The sequence below is a fragment of the Schistocerca americana genome, chromosome 4 (assembly GCF_021461395.2).
Source record: "Schistocerca americana isolate TAMUIC-IGC-003095 chromosome 4, iqSchAmer2.1, whole genome shotgun sequence".
In the NCBI taxonomy this organism is placed as follows: Eukaryota; Metazoa; Arthropoda; class Insecta; order Orthoptera; family Acrididae; genus Schistocerca; species Schistocerca americana.
In genome coordinates, this window is record NC_060122.1 from 846,909,661 (window position 1) to 846,930,672 (window position 21,012).

Consider the following 21,012-nt stretch of genomic DNA (forward strand, 5'->3'; position numbering starts at 1 on the left):
CGAATGGAGACGTGTCGTCTTCAGCGATGAGAGTCGCACCTGCCTTGGTGCCAATGATGGTCGTATGCGTGTTTGGCGCCGTGCAGGTGAGCGCCACAATCAGGACTGCATACGACCGAGGCACACAGGGCCAACACCCGGCATCATGGTGTGGGGAGCGATCTCCTACACTGGCCGTACACCACTGGTGATCGTCGAGGGGACACTGAATAGTGCACGGTACATCCAAACCGTCATCGAACCCATCGTTCTACCATTCCTAGACCGGCAAGGGAACTTGCTGTTCCAACAGGACAATGCACGTCCGCATGTATCCCGTGCCACCCAACGTGCTCTAGAAGGTGTAAGTCAACTACCCTGGCCAGCAAGATCTCCGGATCTGTCCCCCATTGAGCATGTTTGGGACTGGATGAAGCGTCGTCTCACGCGGTCTGCACGTCCAGCACGAACGCTGGTCCAACTGAGGCGCCAGGTGGAAATAGCATGGCAAGCCGTTCCACAGGACTACATCCAGCATCTCTACGATCGTCTCCATGGGAGAATAGCAGCCTGCATTGCTGCGAAAGGTGGATATACACTGTACTAGTGCCGACATTGTGCATGCTCTGTTGCCTGTGTCTATGTGCCTGTGGTTCTGTCAGTGTGATCATGTGATGTATCTGACCCCAGGATTGTGTCAATAAAGTTTCCCCTTCCTGGGACAATGAATTCGCGGTGTTCTTATTTCAATTTCCAGGAGTGTAGATAAGTGCACTGTTGTACTATCGCTGGAGCGACTGATAGTATTTGCGGGCCATCGTGCGTCTGAAGTTGAGTTGGTACACAGCAGCACTGAAGTTCAGTCGGGCACGGAGCAGCAGTCGGGGAGGAAGGTGCGTCGGGCACGGAGCGTCGGTGATGTGCGGAGAGCCACTACTTGCCGAGAGCTGGCGACACACGTGAACTGTCCGACGGAAGAAGACTGGAGCGGGAGCAACCGTTGGTTGGTCGTTCTGTCGGTCATCTCATCGGCCGGCGTATATTTGATCTTTTGACTGTTTCTGGGCGTGGCAGTTGGTCGCTTGCGGCAGACCAGCGAGGATGTCTCCATGGCGCGTAGTCAGGCTGGTGCCTCTGGTGGCCTACATGCGCGTTTGGAGTTGTGAGGGTCTTCTTGCGAGGGTTACGAAGTTAGTCGCCCACCGATCATGGACACTACAGTTGAGTGCTCATTTAACCTACCATCAAGCCTCAATTGCTATCACATCTCTTCGTTTGATCCTGGTTGTCGCTTTCTGGGAGAGTCACACGAGCAACAACTGCTGTGTATTGAAATCGACTAGAACTGCAGCCGTCTTCCTGTGTGGTGTTTAACGTAATTTAATTCATTCTTTCATCACTGAAGTGTACCAGCGGTATCTTCTGTCTTGTGGCCGTTGACGCTCCGATGACCAGCCCTGGTCGTTGACGTAGGTCTTGGCAGTGTATTTTCCTCGTCGTGTTGATGCTGTCCAGCACCGGGTGTAGTTCGACACCTGAGGTGTTGTTGGTAGTTTTCGGTGTTTGTTCTTACTGGGCTGGTTTGGACACCAGTATCCAGAACATTGTGCTGTTGACATCTTGTTGTTGTTTTGCTGGTCGGGTGGAGCAGAACTGATCTTGTTGGGTGGTTCGTCGGCTGGCTTTCGATTGGGTTGGCTTCCAATTAAGAGGTTTCGGTCTGACTGCCTGTCTCACCTAACCATGCATAAGTGTTACCTTCCCAAGCTGATCCTTCACACCTTCCGAGCGCCGCTCCTTGTGTTTTACGTAGTGATTTCCTTTTTAGTCTTAAGTACTCTCCGTTGCCTTCAGCAGAATTTTAGCTTATTAAAATTGCAAGGCTTTTCTTCTTAGGCCTTAAGGCGTAAAAAAATTTTTCTTTTATGGTATGTGGCCTTCAGCCGAGTTTCAGCCTTACAAAATTAAAATTAAAAATTCCTTGTGCCTAGGCCTTAAGCTGTAAATTGGTTTCACGTTGGTATGTGGTCTTCAGCCGAGTTTTCAGCCTTTTCAAATCAAAAGTTTAAAAATTTTGTCTAGGCCTTAAGCTGTAAGAAATATTTTCTAGTTTTTATGTGGCCTTCAGCCGAATTTTCCAGCTTAAATTAAAAATTGAAAATTTCTTTGTCTGGGCTTTAAGCCTGAGTTTGTTTGGGTTTCGTATGTCGCCTTCAGCTGAGAGTTATGTGAGGCATTTAGCCTATTTTAGTTAAAATTTAGAAGCCCTTCCCTTTAGGCCTTAAGCCGTAAAATTGTTTTCTGCATGGTGTGTGGCGTCCAGCTGAGTTTTAATGTCTCTTAAATTAAAAATTAAAAATCCTTGTCCTGCCCTTAAGTCATAAGATTGTTATTCTGTAGTACGAGGCCTTCAGCCGAGTTTTACGAAATACTTTAAGATAAAGTCTTCAGCCTTTTCAAATTTAAAGCTCTTCTTCCTAGGCCTTAAGCCATTAAATTGTTTTGTTGATATGTGGCGTTCAGCCGAGTTTTCAGCCTATTTAGATTGAACATTGAAAATCTTTGTCTCAGCCTTAATCCGTAACACTGTGCTTCATTAATGTGAGGCCTTCAGCCGAGTTCTGTGGGAAAAATTTAATCTAAGGCTTTCAGCCTATTTACGTTGGAGATAAACATTTTTTTTTCTAAAGAAGTGAAACTCCAGAAGAACTCCTGTACCCCAATTCCTTGCTTATGCCTTGTGCCTTGCATTTCGATGTGGCCTTCAGCCGACCTAAATTAATTCAAAGGTCTTTCGTTAAAACCTTGAGACTTTTCATTCTTGCTTGTGTTATTGTGTGTTTTAAGAAATAAATTTTATATGTTGAGTGCAACTAACAGCAACTTATTTTGGCCCCTTTCCACAAATATAACCACATCTGCTCTGTCCTGCTTGCCCAGAGATTACACAGACAGTCAAATGGTGACCCACAACGAGGCTATCTTCAAACTCTGTCATGTACCTGGGGCTCACACGAGTAACCTGCAGCTCTGTGTCACAGTGATCACTCAACATCTGACACTGTTCGCGCCCATTATATAACCATGAGTAAAAGTAATTATTCTGCAATTTTGTAATCATACAACACTGAATCTTCTTCCACTTTACTACGTGTTTCATTTGGTAGTGATATGTAACACTCTGAGAGTTACGAACGTATTTTTCCATTTGCATGCACAGCTGGTATTACAGTTAGTTTGGATAGCGTGTTGCAGTACAACGAGACGAATACAACTTAATATTAGACAGTAGGTACTGAGGGAATTGCTGACTGAAAATCTGATAAAAAGGACAGATTGTATGATACTCATGCTGCACAACTTATTCAAATGAACATAACCAGGAACACAGCAAAACGGTGGAAATGTCAAACGGTAACCATCTGCAGGGATGCTGATGGTTACTGTTAGCTCGAATTTATCGGCAGTTTACGTTGCTAGTGTCATATTGAACTGCGCCTCAATATTGAGAAAGGGACAGAAGACATGACTGTCTTTGTTTCTGTTTCAGTTCCAGTTTAAATACGTTCCAAAGTTTTCGACGAGCGTTCCTACAGGAGCAACGTGTCTTTAAAATTGCGAATGGTCTTTCTTCGAATATCAGGTGTTCAATCTTCATATTGTAAATGATCTGTTACTCAAGTGAAAACTGGGTGACACCCAGAAGCACCTCAGCCAAAGAATCGCCAGAATCAATGTTTATTATACATTAAGACTATTACCAAGAGTGGAAATAATCGCAGTATTATCGCCGGTAACGTATGAAAGAAGGAAAGGGAGGCTACAGATGAACCGAGATCTCGTTGCGAGTAGGCATTCAGGCGCAAAATAATTGTAGACTTAAAACGTTTTCTTAAGACCATTTTTTTCTACTGCTTTCGGCTGTTATTTCCGGTCATGTGGTAGTCTTTACTTCTCTAGGTTACTACTATCATCCTATAATCTGTCTGTGTACTACCTTTTTATGTACTATCTGTTTGTGTACTATCTCTCTCCTGTTTCCCTCCTCCAATGCGCATCCCAGTGTGCCAGTAATAGTGGCATAAACTGGGTTCTGATGCACTTTTTATGTCAAACTGATCTGACAAATAATTAAGATTATCAATTAGGCCACACATAACCCTCCCCCTCCCCTTTATCTTATGTTCTTCTGAGTGGTTTAAGAGTCCCTGGGGACTGATTATGACCTCTTGGGGATAACCTGTCCTTCTAGGAAACTCCAACCCTCCGCCTTCCACTTCTTCTCCCCCTCCTCCTCCTCCTCCTCCCCAGCAATCTGGGAAAAAGAACATCTTCCTTGGCATCCCTTGGCAGCTTAGACTGGAGCCTTTTTCCTCCTCCTGGGAAATCTCTGATCCCCAACCCCTCCTCTTCCCCACTACCCTTCTACCCTACCCAGTTCAGAAACTGGCGAGAATAAAATGCAGTCTATGATGAGGTGCTGGAGAGGAATGATCTCACAACATAAAATTCAAATCACTGTCAATTGATATAAAATATTATTCAATTCAATTTATTTACTCTTTATTTAATCAGTTCCTGGAATACAGGGCTCCATCCCACTTGTGAACTGGTGGGAAAAGGGCTTCAGAGGAAGGTGCTGTTTTCATTTTTGGCGAGAAAAGTGTTCAGTTGATGCGATGTTGGTGTTGGACAGACAGGACGTTAGTAAAACTATTGCCTACAAGCATACTGCTGAAGACTACGTCCATAGCCTCCTACATGAGGAAAGGAAGGAGGTGGTAATGGGGGAGTATGGGATGAATACTTTCCACATAATAATAGCGATACAGAAGGCTGGGCTGAAGGCGCAATTTGCAACTCACTGACAGCTGCACATGCTGGAGCTATTCATGTTTTTTGAAATGGCCATTAGGAGGGAACTTTGTCATATTCCATTACACCAGACCCAAGGAACCAGTCTTATTGACCTTGGTGCATTGACCTCACCAGAGCTGGTCCATAAAACTTCCATAGAGGATGATTGAAATTACTTCCGTCAGGAACCAATCGGAACGCAGCGTTCATCCCACTTCAACCTGAAAATTGGTGGCAGCCAATAGGAGTGCAGGAACGCTACATCCAGTCACATCATCGTAATGTCAGATGCATATATGACAGATGTGCTCTCAGTCATAGTCATTAGGTGGAAGAACCAGGAAGCATCAACAATAGCAAAGGTCGTCATTTGCATCTATCGTGCACAGGTAGTGTAAAACTAAGTACATGTGTTCAGTTCCACGTCTTCATTGAACTCAATGTCTCTGTTTGGGGGTCCTTATTGTTTTTAATTTTTGTCCCGCAGCCTTCAGCGTGGTTGGACCAGCAACGACCTCTGGCATGTGTGGGTCGGTGGCAGCCCCAGCCAGCACGCAGGCCCTACAGTGACCTCTGGCCTGTTGGAGCCTGCAGTGTCAGCAGCACCGTGGGAACCCATGGTGCAAGTGACCAACATGTAGGGGAAAGACGCCGATCTGCTCTTATCCTTCCCTCTCGTCAACATTTCTAATAAAGACACCCAGATCAAGCGTCAAGGTACAGGTTCAGATAGCAAAAAAATCACATGTAAGGGTGTGCTGACAATTCTTGCATTATTTGTCCCTTCAACGACCACATTTATTTACACTGCACATGATAGCATAATATAAAATGCAATTATGACCAAACACCTCTGAGTGTAAGATATTCTGAAATGAAAACAAGCCTTTTTAAATTTTTACCACAGATTGACATGACTATGAATTCTTGCTACCCCAAATCAGCGCCAGCAAAAAATAAAAAATAGATCATAATGAAACCTATCTTAAACAATAAGTAAGTTAAAGATAACTCTTACACAATCTTCTTACAATGTCACAGTTATTAAGTTAAGACTGATAATTTAGACTAAGGACCCAAGCATGACTGATGTGACACAGTTTCTTGTACGCATAGAATGGATGCAATGACACATTACGCTCAAGCAAAGAATAGTGAGTTAGAATTAAAAATAGAAATCTGAGGTGTGGGCAATCAGAATGGAAATAACATTAAAATTTTCATTCGCCAAGTATAAATGCAAATATTAGAACAAGCAAATACCCACAACATCACTCGCGTATATACCTTTAGAGACAACATTTAGACGCTAAAGCAAGTACATTAGAGTCTTAGGAAGGGAAAGGCAAAATTTAACTTACAGAAGGCAGGCCGCCAAGGTGAACACTTCAACTATAGCAATGTCTCCCCAAATAATTTAGGTAAACTTCACACCAAAACTGCAAAGCAAGGTGCCTACTTGAATCCATGATTAGGCTTACCCCTCCAAGGCAGTAATTAGTGACTAGGCATTACGAGCAGTATTCCCTTGAATAAGTCTTCAGGCTTGAAAAACATCTAGAACCTAGTTTCAAAATACACATATCAATACAAATAATTTCTCTTAAAATAATTAAAAAGTAAAATTACAAACATTACAAAATGTAAAATATTTCAAACCTTGTGAACAGTAATATTTCCACATGACACATGATCTAGTTAATAGAACTAAGTAAAGAACATCATTAAACACTAAAGCTCAAATTACAAACTGCCATACACATGAGCCGAAATTTATGTTTCACTAGTAAAGCATTAAATTGGAAAGGGCGGCACGGTTTATGGCCTGAGTAATCCACAGTAAGTGAAGGTGTCAGTCGTATAGTGGGACAGCCACTATTTTTACTCCATTAAATTTGCACCAAAGGAATAAATACAAAGGTACAATACAGTTACTGCCACGATGTTGTTGTTGTTGTTGTTGTTGTTGTTGTTCTTGTGATCTTCAGTCCAGAGACTGGTTTGATGCATCTACCCATGCTACTCTATCCTGTACAAGCTTCTTCATCTCTCAGTACCTACTCCAAACTACATCCTTCTGAATCTACTTAGTGTATTCATTTCTTGGTTTCCCTTTACGATTTTTACCCACCACGCTGCCCTCCAGTGCTAAATTGGAGATTCCTTGATGACTCATAACATATCCTATCAACCGATCCCTTCTTCTAGTCAAGTTGTGCCACAAGCTCTTCTTCTCCCCAATTCTATTCAATACCTCCACATTAGTTATGTGATCTACCCATCTAATCTTCAGCATTCATCTGTAGCACCACATTTTGAAAGCTTCTATTCTCTTCTTGTCCAAACTATTTATCGTCCACGTTTCACTTCCATACATGTCTGCACTCCATACAAATACTTTCAGAAACGGCTGCCTGCCATTTAAATCTATACTCGATGTTAACAAATTTTTCTTCTTCAGAAACGCTTCCCTTGCCATTGCCACTCTAAATTTTATATCCTCTCTACTTCGACCATCGTCAGTTATTTTGCTCCCCAAATAGCAAAACTCCTTTACTACTGTAAGTGTCTCATTTCCTTATCTAATTTCCTCAGCATCACCTGACTTAATTCGACTACATTCCATTATCCTCGTTTTGCTTTTGTTGATGTTCATCTTATACCCTCCTTTCAAGACACTGTCCATTCCATTCACCTGCTCTTGTAGGTCCTTTGCTGTCTCTGACAGAATTACAATGTCATTGGCGAGCCTCAAAGGTTTTATTTATCGTCCGTGGATTTTAATACCTACTCCGAACTTTTCTTTTGTTTCCTTTATTACTTGCTCAATATACAGATTGAATAACATCGAGGATAGGTTACAACCCTGTCTCACTCCCTTCCCAACCACTGCTTCCCTTTCATGCCCCTCGACTCTTATAACTGGCATCTGCTTTCTGTACAAATTGTAAATAGCCTTTTGCTCCCTGTATTTTGCCCCTGCCCCTTCAATATTTGAAAGAGAGTATTCCGGTCATCATAGTCAAAAGCTTTCAATAAGTCTACAAATGCTAGAAACGTACGTTTGCCTTTCCTTAATCTATCTTCTAAGATAAGTAGTAGGGTCAGTATTGCCTCACGTGTACCAATATTTCTACGGAATCCAAACTGATCTCACCCGAGGTCGGCTTCTACCAGTTTTTCCATTCGTCTGTAAAGAATTCGTGTTAGTATTTTGCAGCCGTGACTTATTAAACTGATAGTTCGGTAATTTTCACATCTGTCAACACCTTCTTTCTTTGGGATTGGAATTATTATATTTTTCTTGAAGTCTGAGGGTATTTCGCCTATCTCATACATCTTGGTCACCAGATGGTATAGTTTTTTCAGGACTGGCTCTCCCAAGGCCGTCAGTAGTTCTAATGGAATGTTGTCTACTCCCGGGGTATTGTTTCGACTTAGGTCATTCAGTGCTCTGTCAAACTCTTCACGCAGTATCATAATTCCCATTCATCTTCATCCTCTTCCATTTCCATAATATTGTCCTCAATTACATCGCCCTTGTATAGACACTCCACAAACTCATTCCACCTTTCGGTCTTCAAATGGCTCTGAGCACTATGGGACTTAACATCTATGGTCATCAGTCCCCCAGAACTTAGAACTACTTAAACCTAACTAACCGAAGGACATCACACAACACCCAGTCATCACGTTTCTGCTTTTCTTGCTTTGCTTAGATCTGGGTTTCCGCCTAAGCACTTGATATTCATACAAGTGGTTCTCTTTTCTCCAAATATCTCTTTAATTTTCCAGTAGGCAGTATCTATTTTACCCCTAGTGATATACGCCTCTACATCCTTAGATTTGTCCTCTAGCCATCCCTGCTTAGCCATTTTGCACTTCCTGTCAATGTCATTTTTCAGACGTTTGTACTCCTTTTTTCCGCTTCATTTACTGCATTTTTATATTTTCTCCTTTCATCAATTAAATTCAGTATCTCTTCTGTTACCCAAGGATTTCTACTAGCCCTCGTCTTTTTATCTACATGATCCTTTTCTGGCTTCACTATTTCATTTCTCAAAGTTACCCGTTTTTCTTCTACTGTATTTATTTCCCCCATTCTTGTCAATCGTTCCCTAACGCTCTCCCCGAAACTCTCTACAATCTCTGGATCTGTCAGTTTATCCATGTCCTGTGTCCTTAAATTCCCACCTTTTTGCAGTTTCTTCAGTTTCAATCTACAGTTCATGACCAATAGAGTGTGGTCAGTCCACATCTGCCCCTGGTGATATCTTACAATTTAAAAGCTGCTTCCTTAATCTCTGTCTTAGCATTTTTTTTTTTTTTTTTTTTTTGTCATCAGTCAACTGACTGGTTTGATGCGGCCCGCCACGAATTCCTTTCCTGTGCTAACCTCTTCATCTCAGAGTAGCACTTGCAACCTACGTCCTCAATTATTTGCTTCATGTATTCCAATCTCTGTCTTCCTCTACAGTTTTTGCCCTCTACAGCTCCCTCTAGTACCATGGAAGTCATTCCCTCATGCCTCAGCAGATGTCCTATCATCCTGTCCCTTCTCCTTATCAGTGTTTTCCACATATTCCTTTCCTCTCCGATTCTGCGTAGAACATCCTCATTCCTTACCTTATCAGTCCCTCTAATTTTCAATATTCGTCTATAGCACCACATCTCAAATGCTTCGATTCTCCTCTATTCCGGTTTCCCACAGTCCATGTTTCACTACCATACAATGCTGTACTCCAGACGTACATCCTCAGAAATTTCTTCCTCAAATTGAGGCCGGTACTTGATATTAGTAGACTTCTCTTGGCCAGAAATGCCTTTTTTGCCATAGCGAGTCTGCTTTTGATGTCCTCCTTGCTCCGTCCGTCATTGGTTATTTTACTGCCTAGGTAGTAGAATTCCTTAACTTCATTGACTTTGTGACCATCAATCCTGATGTTAAGTTAATCGCTGTTCCCATTTCTACTACTTCTCATTATCTTCGTCTTTCTCCGATTTACTCTCAAACCATACTGTGTACTCATTAAACTGTTCATTCCGTTCAGCAGATCATTTAATTGGTTCAAATGGCTCTGAGCACTATGGGACTCAACTTCTGAGGTCATTAGTCCCCTAGAACTGAGAACTAGTTAAACCTAACTAACCTAAGGACATCACAAACATCCATGCCCGAGGCAGGATTCGAACCTGCGACCGTAGCGGTCTTGCGGTTCCAGACTGCAGCGCCTTTAACCGCACGGCCACTTCGGCCGGCTAGATCATTTAATTCTTCTTCACTTTCACTCAGGAAAGCAATGTCATCAGCGTGTCGTATCATTGATATGCTTTCACCATGTATTTTAATTCCACTCCTGAACCTTTCTTTTATTTCCATCATTGCCTCCTCGATGTACAGATTGAAGAGTCGGGGTGAAAGGCTTTGTCTTACACCCTTCTTAATACGAGCACTTCGTTCTTTATCGTCCACTCTTATTATTCCCTCTTGGTTGTTGTACATATTGTATATGACTCGTCTCTCCCTATAGCTTACCCCTACTTTTTTCAGAATCTCGAACAGCTTGCACCATTTTATATTGTCGAATGCTTTTTCCAGGTCGACAAATCCTATGAAAGTGTCTTGATTTTTCTTTAGCCTTGCTTCCATTATTAGCCGTAACGTCAGAATTGCCTCTCTCGTCCCTTTACTTTTCCTAAAGCCAAACTGATCGTCACCTAGCGCATTCTCAATTTTCTTTTCCATTCTTCTGTATATTGTTCTTGTAAGCAGCTTCGATGCATGAGCTGTTAAGCTGATTCTGCGATAATTCTCGCAATTGTCAGCTCTTGCCGTCTTGGAATTGTGTGGATGATGCTTTTCCGAAAGTCATATATTCTACACACCAACGTGAATAGTCGTTTTGTTGCCACTTCCCTCAATGATTTTAGAAAATCTGATGGAATGTTATCTATCCCTTCTGCCTTATTTGACCGTAAGTCCTCCAAAGCTCTTTTAAATTCCGATTCTAATACTGGGTCCGTTATCTCTTCTAAATCGACTCCTGTTTCTTCTTCTATCACATCAGACAAATCTTCACCCTCGTAAAGGCTTTCAATGTATTCTTTCCACCTATCTGCTCTCTCCTTTGCATTTAACAGTGGAATTCCCGTTGCACTCTTAATGTTACCACCGTAGCTTTTAATGTCACCAAAGGTTGTTTTGACTTTCCTGTATGCTGAGTCTGTCCTTCCGACAATCGTATCTTTTTCGATGTCTTCACATTTTTCCTGCAGCCATTTCGTCTTAGCTTCCCTGCACTGCCTATTTATTTCATTCCTCAGTGACTTGTATTTCTGTATTCCTGATTTTCCCGGAACATGTTTGTACTTCCTCCTTTCATCAATCAACTGAAGTATTTCTCCTGTTACCCATGGTTTCTTCGCAGCTACCTTCTTTGTACCTATGTTTTCCTTCCCAACTTCTGTGATGGCCCTTTTGACAGATGTCCATTCCTCTTCAACTGTACTGCCTATTGCGCTATTCCTTACTGCTGTATCTATAGCGTTAGAGAACTTCAAACGTATCTCGTCATTCCTTAGTACTTCCGTATCCCACTTCTTTGGGTATTGATTCTTCCTGACTAATGTCTTGAACTTCAGCCTACTCTTCATCACTACTATATTGTGATCAGAGTCTATATCTGCTCCTGGGTACGGCTTACCATCCAGTATCTGAATTCAGAATCTCTGTGTGACCATGATCTAATCTAATTGAAATCTTCCCGTATCTCCCGGCCTTTTCCAAGTGTACCTCCTCCTCTTGTGATTCTTGAACAGGGTATTAGCTATTACTAGCTAAAACTTGTTACAGAACTCAATTAGTCTTTCTCCTCTTTCATTCCTTGTCCCAAGCTCATATTCTCCTGTAACCTTTTCTTCTACTCCTTCCCCTACAACTGCATTCCAGTCGCCCATGACTTTCAGATTTTCGTCCCCCTTTACATACTGCATTACCCTTTCAATATCTTCACACTTTCTCTACCTGTTCATCTTCAGCTTGCGACGTCGGCATGTATAACTGAACTATCGTTGTCGGTGTTGGTCTGCTGTCGTTTCTGATTAGAAAAACCCGGTCACTGAACTGTTCACAGTGACACACCCTCTGCCCAACCTTCCTATTCATAACGAATCCTACACCTGTTATACCATTTTCTGTTCCTGTTGATATTACCCGATACTCATCTGACCAGAAATCCTTGTCTGCCTCCCACTTCACTTCACTGACCCCTACTATATCTAGATTGAGCCTTTGCATTTCCCTTTTCAGATTTTCTAGTTTCCCTACCACGTTCAAGCTTCTGGCATTGCACGCCCCGACTCGTAGAACGTTATCCTTTCGTTGATTATTCAATCTTTTTCTCATGGTAACCCCCCCTTGGCAGTCCCCTCCCGGAGATCCGAATGGGGGACTATTCCGGAATCTTTTGCCAATGGAGAGATCATCATGACACTTCTTCAATTACAAGCCACATGTCCTGTGGATACACGTTACGTGTCTTTAATGCAGTGGTTCCCATTGCCTTCTGCATCCTCATGTCGTTGATCATTGGTGATTCTTGCGCCTTTAGGGGCAATTTCCCATCCCTAGGTCAAGAGAGTGCCCTGAACCTCTATCTGCTCCTCCGCCCTCTTTGACAAGGCCGTTGGCAGAATGAGGCTGACTTCTTATGCCGGAAGCCTTCGGTCGCCGGTGCTGATTATTTATCAAAATTCAGGCAGTGGCGGGGATCGAACCCGGGTCCGAAGACGTTTTGATTACCAATGACAGATGCTACCCCTAGACCACGGGTGGAAGTAACAATCAATAAAATAATATGAAAAAGCCACATATCACAATATGACATGAGCAGCGTTTGAAACTCTTAAAAGTTCTGAATGCCTGTGTATTTCTACCATTATTTTCCATTCACGGGAAGTTTTCGAGTACACAGTGCTACCGACTGCAAGCAGACAAACGTGGCTTATTGAGACCTCCACTCGATTGGAGATGCCCAGATTCATCGTACTTGCGTTTCAGACCAATAGAAAAAGGAATGTCGCAAATGATCCCACCAAATATGACAACTGTGGGTTAACTAGTCTCAGAATCTACCTGAATTCCTAATTCTACCCATAGAATAAGTTACAACTGCACTGGAACGAAAATGTATACAGTCTAACATATGACATGTATGTAAGGTTCCTTGCTTCATACTATGAAGTGGATGGATATCTACTCAGCCCATGGAAATCCAAGGAGCTACCAAAATCACGGTAATAGGCTGATCAAAACAGAACGAGACATTTAAATCTGGACCTATAGCTGTATGAACTGAATTTGAATCGCCAGAAAGTATTCCAGAAAACACTGCAGCACATGCTCTAGTTCTGCATGACACGTCATTAAGTATTTGCGGCTCACTTGTGTTGTGTAAATGAACAGATGCTGGCCACCACTGAGAGCATTTCACACTGGCATCTGAGGGTGTGAACATCATTGCTGATTCTCAGGGTTTCAACGTTTAGAAACACAGACAGCTCATATTTAAAAAAGTTTTCTAAGATGGAATTCATTGGGATGATCCTGGTATACCCCAAAAATATGTGGTGGTATCGCTTCGATTATTCAACTACACAGATACCATCATCTACGTGTAAGATGAGGAGAAGATCACACGGATGCGGCGAATCTTCAAGTTCGCCGCTATTTACAATTTTCCTGCTCTCCATTGACTGAAGATCAAGATGTGTGACAATTGTGTAGTGTCTACTTATGGAAATGTAGAATTACTTTTAAGTGGGATAAAAATAAATGAATTTTTACCTCACTATCTGTGTATGATTTCTTTTCACCCTGCTCCCACCTTGTTAATATGCAGCCTCAACTGGATACGATGCCTGTGGTTTTCTTCAAGTATTGGACATGTTTGCTATATGTCTTCGGAGCTGGACATGTCATGTGCCTCCTGCTTCCATAAGTCAAATAGTGGTGGACAATAGGCATAATCCCATGCAACAATTCTACATACTTCATCTTCTTCCATGTTAAATTCCACCTTCATTTTTAAAACTAATATTATCAGTGTCTTGCTCATCCTCTGTATATATGCAGTTGTGATACGTTGGGTTTTAAAATAACAGTAACAAATACGTATGGTAATGAACTTTTTTCCTTTATGCACTTCTCAAAGAAACAGTTTGTTTCCTGAGATACAAGTTAGTTTTTGAGGCATAATTTGATGCTTGAGGTAAAATTAGGTTGTAATATTCAGGGAAGAGATACTTTGTATCACACAATAAAAAATTCACTGGTTGAAGTATTTAAATTTTCCAGATCATCAATCTATAGACTGCTAAAAGCTAATGCTGAGATACTTTCGTTCCTACCCTACAACTAAATTCCACAGTCATAATTGTAGCAGTTACATTGTTGTTATACAACAACAATTCTGACTGGCTGTGAACTATGACGATGCACGTGATACACAGATATTTTACAAGTACAATTCTTGTCGACAAACTTGATGTGTAAATATTTTTTTACAAGGTATATTTTCCCACATGTACACAGTACAGTACCCAGTACACAGAACAGTCTACTAGATGCTCTACTAGTAATTTGTCAGAGGAAAAGGCATTGACGCACCTTATGCAAATGTGATTTTTACCCTTATGTTTACTGAACTGAGAGGCAAGAAATCGAGACATGTCCCTGGTCCAACGGTAATGCTGTCTGTCCTCATTAGAGAATAGCAGCATCTTCTCATGCATTTTTCACTCACAAGTAAATTTTGAGAAACATAGTGGTCAGATGGATGTCAATACCTATACCACCCCTAGTGCTGGGTTCTCGAGCCTATTTAAAAAGATTCGCTCCTCAAATAAGCCCACAATCAAGAAGTTTCCTGATTGCTTTATGGATTTACTAATCTGATGTAGTTCAATTAGAGAATGGGGGAAGAAACTGCCACTAGCCACTGAATTACTACAGTTACTATAACCATAACTAGTTAATGACGATGTTGATGTTAGCTGTGACAAGGTGTAGCAAGGTGCACATATCTTGTGGTTCAGATGAGAATCTGGGGGTGGTGATACCTGGCTGTGGCTGCAGAAATGGTTGTTAACACAACCCTGAGCCAGTTGCCAGAGGAAAGGTAGCCTATTTATCCCTGAGTAGGGCTGGTGTGAGAGCGGCAGCGGCGGGGAGAGCTTTGGATGTGTCTGGTGGGGATTCCCACACAGTGATGAGTGGAGCCTTACACAGAGAGGCAAGCCACACAGAACCGCATCTCGATGGGGTTTTCTGTGAAATCCCCTGTACTCATGCTATGGTGTACTGTGGCGCCTGATGGAAGGAGAAGATTAAAGTTATGCACAGTGCTCTAGACATTGCTTGCTGCTGTTGCTGTTGCAAGGAAAGAAAAACACAAGCTGAGTGAGTATGTATGAAAGTTACCAATATTGCTATAACTCTATGACATATTACTCAGGTCAGTGAAAATCACGTCTGGGATCTCCTTCGACCATCACAGCGTGTCGTTCTAGAACAAACCACTGTGGAGTCGTCGATCCAGCTCCCCTACATCACCTACAGCATATTGATGTAATTAAATAAAGACATGTACGCCCACGAAACTCAGAAATTTTTTTCAGAATATAAATTTACATGATAGTTATGATGGGGAATTTTAACAATTTCTACCACTTCCTGTTTCTCTCCCTCAACGTCATCTTCAACGAAGAAATTGTTTCACATCACAACATATTATGTATACAAATAATTACAATGAAATTATACAGGACTATTACAAATGATTGAAGCGATTTCATAAATTCACTGTAGCTCCATTCATTGACACATGGTCACGACGCACTACAGATACGTAGAAAAACTCATAAAGTTTTGTTCGGCTGAAGCCGCACTTTAGGTTTCTGCCGCCAGAGCGCTCGAGAGCGCAGTGAGACAAAATGGCGACAGGAGCCGAGAAAGCGTATGTCGTGCTTGAAATGCACTCACATCAGTCAGTCATAACAGTGCAACGACACTTCAGGACCAAGTTCAACAAAGATCCACCAACTGGTAACTCCATTCGGCGATGGTATGCGCAGTTTAAAGCTTCTGGATGCCTCTGTAAGGGGAAATCAACGGGTCGGCCTGCAGTGAACGAAGAAACGGTTGAACGCGTGCGGGCAAGTTTCACGCGTAGTCCGCGGAAGTCGACGAATAAAGCAAGCAGGGAGCTAAACGTACCATAGCCGACGGTTTGGAAAATCTTACGGAGAAGGCTAAAGCAGAAGCCTTTCCGTTTACAATTGCTACAAGCCCTGACACCCGATCACAATGTGAAACGCTTTGAATTTTCGGCGCGGTTGCAACAGCTCATGGAAGAGGATGCGTTCAGTGCGAAACTTGTTTTCAGTGATGAAGCAACATTTTTTCTTAATGGTGAAGTGAACAGACACAATGTGCGAATCTGGGCGGTAGAGAATCCTCACGCATTCGTGCAGAAAATTCGCAATTCACCAAACGTTAACATGTTTTGTGCAATCTCACGGTTTAAAGTTTACGGCCCCTTTTTCTTCTGAGTAAAAAACGTTACAGGACACGTGTATCTGGACATGCTGGAAAATTGGCTCATGCCATAACTGGAGACCGACAGCGCAGCCGACTTCATCTTTCAACAGGATGGTGCTCCACTGCACTTCCATAACGATGTTCGGCATTTCTTAAACAGGAGATTAGAAAACCGATCGTGGTGGAGATCACGATCAGCAATTCATGTCACGGCCTCCACGCTCTCCCGACTTAACCCCATGCGATTTCTTTCTGTGGGGTTATGTGAAAGATTCAGTGTTTAAACCTCCTCTACCAAGAAACGTGCCAGAACTGCGAGCTCGCATCAACGATGCTTTCGAACTCATTGATGGGGACATGCTGCGCCGAGTGTGGGAGGAACTTGATTATCGGCTTGATGTCTGCCGAATCACTGAAGGGGCAGATACCGAACATTTGTGAATGCCTCAAAAAACTTTTTGAGTTTTTGTATGTGTGTGCAAAGCATTGTGAAAATATCTCAAATAATAAAGTTATTATAGAGCTGTGAAATCGCTTCAATCATTTGTAATAACCCTGTAGAAAGAAAGGAATTTAAAAGAAAGGCTCAGACTCCTTGGACAGTAAGATATTTGGTGTACACACAGCACTATGAAGAAGAGAATACGTACTTACAATGCTGATGCTGTGGCTGCAGCCTCTCAGCTTCCAGATTATTCAGCATTTCATGGATATATGCTAAAACGAGAAGGAAAGGAGGTGTAAGCAATACTACGAATTTCTTAGTGAAAGAACTGTGAGGAGAAAACGTTACAGTTACTTGGTAATTCCCCGTGCCTATTGTGTTCAGCACTGGAACTGCTGTTGTTGCTGGCTGAACTTTCGTCTTGTAATGTAAACGAGTAGCACGCATACGAACAAATGGAGACTCGGAACACCAATAAGCAGACAATATGATCCAGCCACGCTTGATAGCAGAATGAGAATGACTAGGGTTTCCAATTAGTAATACAGTATTCTGAGGAGGGACAGAAACCTCTGCCTGAATGTTTGGACATGTTGATCCATGCAGGTGTTCACAGAAACGGGAAGAGAGAGAGAGAGTGAGGGAGCGGAAGACTGAGAGACAGAGAGAGAGAGACAGACACACAGAAGGGGAAACAAGTCTGAAATTTCCTGATAAAAGGAATGCCATCACCTGATGCTTTGTTCAGGGTCCGCAAGAACAAAGTAATGTCCCTCCGGCAGGTAGACATGTGCATCCACTTGGACTGGTATCAGTGATGGCAGCTCCTGACGGTGGCTGGCTGTGCAGCCTCTGACAGTGGTTTCTCTCCAGTGAGCTGTGCAACATCTCACATGTGTCGTCTCACGGCAGTACTGCTGGCTGCCATGGTGGTGACACAGGCCATGCATGCTCGTACACATAATATGGCAGCATGTCGTTAGTGTGCATGCTTCCACAGCAAATGAAGCTGTCAGCACTTGTGCAGTGTATAGAGCCTGTTATGTACTTTCTATGAAAGTGATCGGTACTTAGTATCGTGTTTAATGCTGTGTAGATGTGAGGGCTAGTTCCGTGATATTGAACGATCTGTAACTAGAACATTGGGCTTTTTCAACATCTGCAATATGCAGATACATGCACTCGGTTCTCCACAACCTGCCCAGCAGATGCGGATGACAGACATATGTACAGGGTCCCAAAACAACAGCTAATGTATAGCACTTGGTTCAATAGCTCTGTTCTGACAGTTATTACATCGTGAAAGATGGAGGAGGGAAGGGGAGGAATGGTATCAGGTGCAAAGTGATTAAATAAAGAATATTCAAACTGAATTGAACAATATAGTATAAATGTCAGCTGATATTGATTTGAATTTTGTATTGTGAGAGCCTTCCTCTCCAGCAGCTCAGCACTGATTGAGTTTTTTTTCCCACCACTTTCCAGATGGGTGGATTGGGGTATTTCGCAGGAGGGGGAAAAAGAGACTCAGAGCCGAACTGAGGAGGGGTGACCAAAAATGTGTCCATTTTCCCAGAGGATTGGTAGAGGAGGAGTGAATGGGAGAGGGGAGGGAATTTCTCACAAGGACAGATTATCCCCAGGGGGTCGTAAATCGACCTACAGTGGCTTGTGAACCATTTAGGAAAACAATAGGTTAAGGAAAGGGGGATCAATTCAGCTAACTAGGATATCAATTTGATATGAAAAATGTTCTAAAACCCGCATTACCACACTATTACCATTAACTGTTTCTGAAAACTGCCAGACATTTCACCAGTCAGTTCCTTCCTTTGGTAAAGACCTCCATACACTTCTAAACTAGCCTACCATATTTAATAGTTTATCATTTTGTTCTTTTTCTGAACAGTAAACTTTTATCATTTTTCAATTTGCGCCAGATATCAAGTGCTTGAACTGCCTCCTTCTCCAGACAATTGTGACAAATACCTTGTTGGCTGAATAAAAACAGGTATATTTACTGTTCAGTTTACTTTCAGTTATTGTGAGCTTCGAAAGGTTGTGCTAAATGTAGTCAACAAAACCTGAGCTAACAAGTGGCCTTCATGATGCAGAATGCAGTAACTTTGCGAGATTACGCTCTCCCTACCGCACAGTGATTGCCGTGTTATGGAGACTGTTTACGAGTTGTTCAACTTTAACCTCCTTTGCTACCGATTTAATAATACTGGCAACATCGGCGCAGTGATTTCCATTAATGTTGATAGCGACAGCGCTAGAATAGTTATCGTATGTCTGGTGTAAGGAATCCGGAGAAGATACGGCTGCGCGGACGCCGTCGGCGGCGTGGTAGCGCATTCCGCTATCGGGCTAAATTGATATCACCAGCCGGTCGGGTCCGGTCCGGCATTGTGACGGAGCGTATTGCCGCGCATAGCTCGGCCTGAATGCCCATCACAGCGCGGCGGCAGGACCAAAGCATTCCCGCCGCGTCTATGCAGCTATGTTGTGCGCGCGCCCTCTACCCACACAGACCAGGCATCACAGCGGCGTACGGCTCCGGCAATCCACACAGTTAAACAACATGGACGGAATGCTGTGAAAACAAATCCGTGCTTCCGTAAAGCCTCAGTGAACAGTCTGGAGCACGTCTGTTTACAGGCTTTTTGTAACACTGACAAAGTGGAAGTACTTCTCATCCCTTGAGGAAACAAAAATCAGTTTTTACTACTATAAGAAATAAAGTGGTGTACCATGATTGACTAGGATACTGCGAGCGGCAGGGTCAGCCAAGTAAATGGAAATCTACATATACATACATACTCCGCAATCCACCATACGGTGCGTGGCGGAGGCTACCTCGTTCCACAACTAGCATCGTCTCTCCCTGTTCCACTCCCAAACGAAACGAGGGAAAAATGACTACCTATATGCCTCTGTACGAGCCCTAATCTCTCTTATCTTATCTTTGTGGTCTTTCCGCGAAATGTAAGTTGGCGGCAGTAAAATTGTACTGCAGACGGCCTCAAATGCTGGTTCTCTAAATTTCCTCAGTAGTGATTCACGAAAAGAACGCCTCCTTTCCTCTCGAGTCTTCCACCCGAGTTCCTGAAGCATTTCCGTAACACTCGCGTGATGATCAAACCTACCAGTAACAAATCTAGCGGCCCGTCTCTGAATTGCTTCTATATCCTCCCTCAATCCGACTTGATAGGGATCCCAAACGCTCGAGCAGTACTCAAGAATTGGTCGTATTAGTGTTTTATAAGCGGTCTCCTTTACAGATGAACCACACCTTCCCAAAATTCTACCAATGAACCGAAGACGACTATCCGCCTTCCCCACAACTGCCATTACATGCTTGTCCCACTTCATAGCGCTCTGCAATGTTACACCCAAATACTTAATCGACGTGACTGTGTCAAACGCTACACTATTAATGGAGTATTCAAACATTACGCGATTCTTTTTCCTGTTCATCTGCATTAATTTACGTTTATCTATATTTAGAGTTAGCTGCCATTCTTTACACCAATCACAAATCCTGTCCAAGTTATCCTGTACCCTTCTGCAGTCACTCAACGACGACACCTTCCCGTACACCACAGCTTCATCAGCAAACAGCCGCACATTGCTATTCACGCTATCCAAAAGAGCATTTATGTAGATAGAAAACAACAGCGGACCTACCAAACTTCCCTGGGGCACTCCAGATGATACCCTCACCTCCGATGAACACTCACCATCGAGGACAACGTACTGGGTTCTATTACTTAAGAAGTCTTCGAGCCACTCACATTCTTGGGAACGAACCCCATATGCTCGTACCTTAGTTAGGAGTATGCAGTGGGGCACCGAGTCAAACGCTTTCCGGAAGTCAAGGAATATGGCATCCGTCTGATACCCTTCATCCATGTTTCGCAAGATATCATGTGAAAAAAGGGCGAGTTGCGTTTCCCAGGAGCGATGTTTTCTAAAGCCGTTCTGATGCACTGACAGCAACTTCTCTGTCTCAAGGAAATTCATTATATTCGAACTGAGAATATGTTCGAGAATCGTGCAACAAACCAATGTTACGGATATGGGTCTGTAATTTTGAGGATCCGTCCTTCTAACCTTCTTATACAGAGGC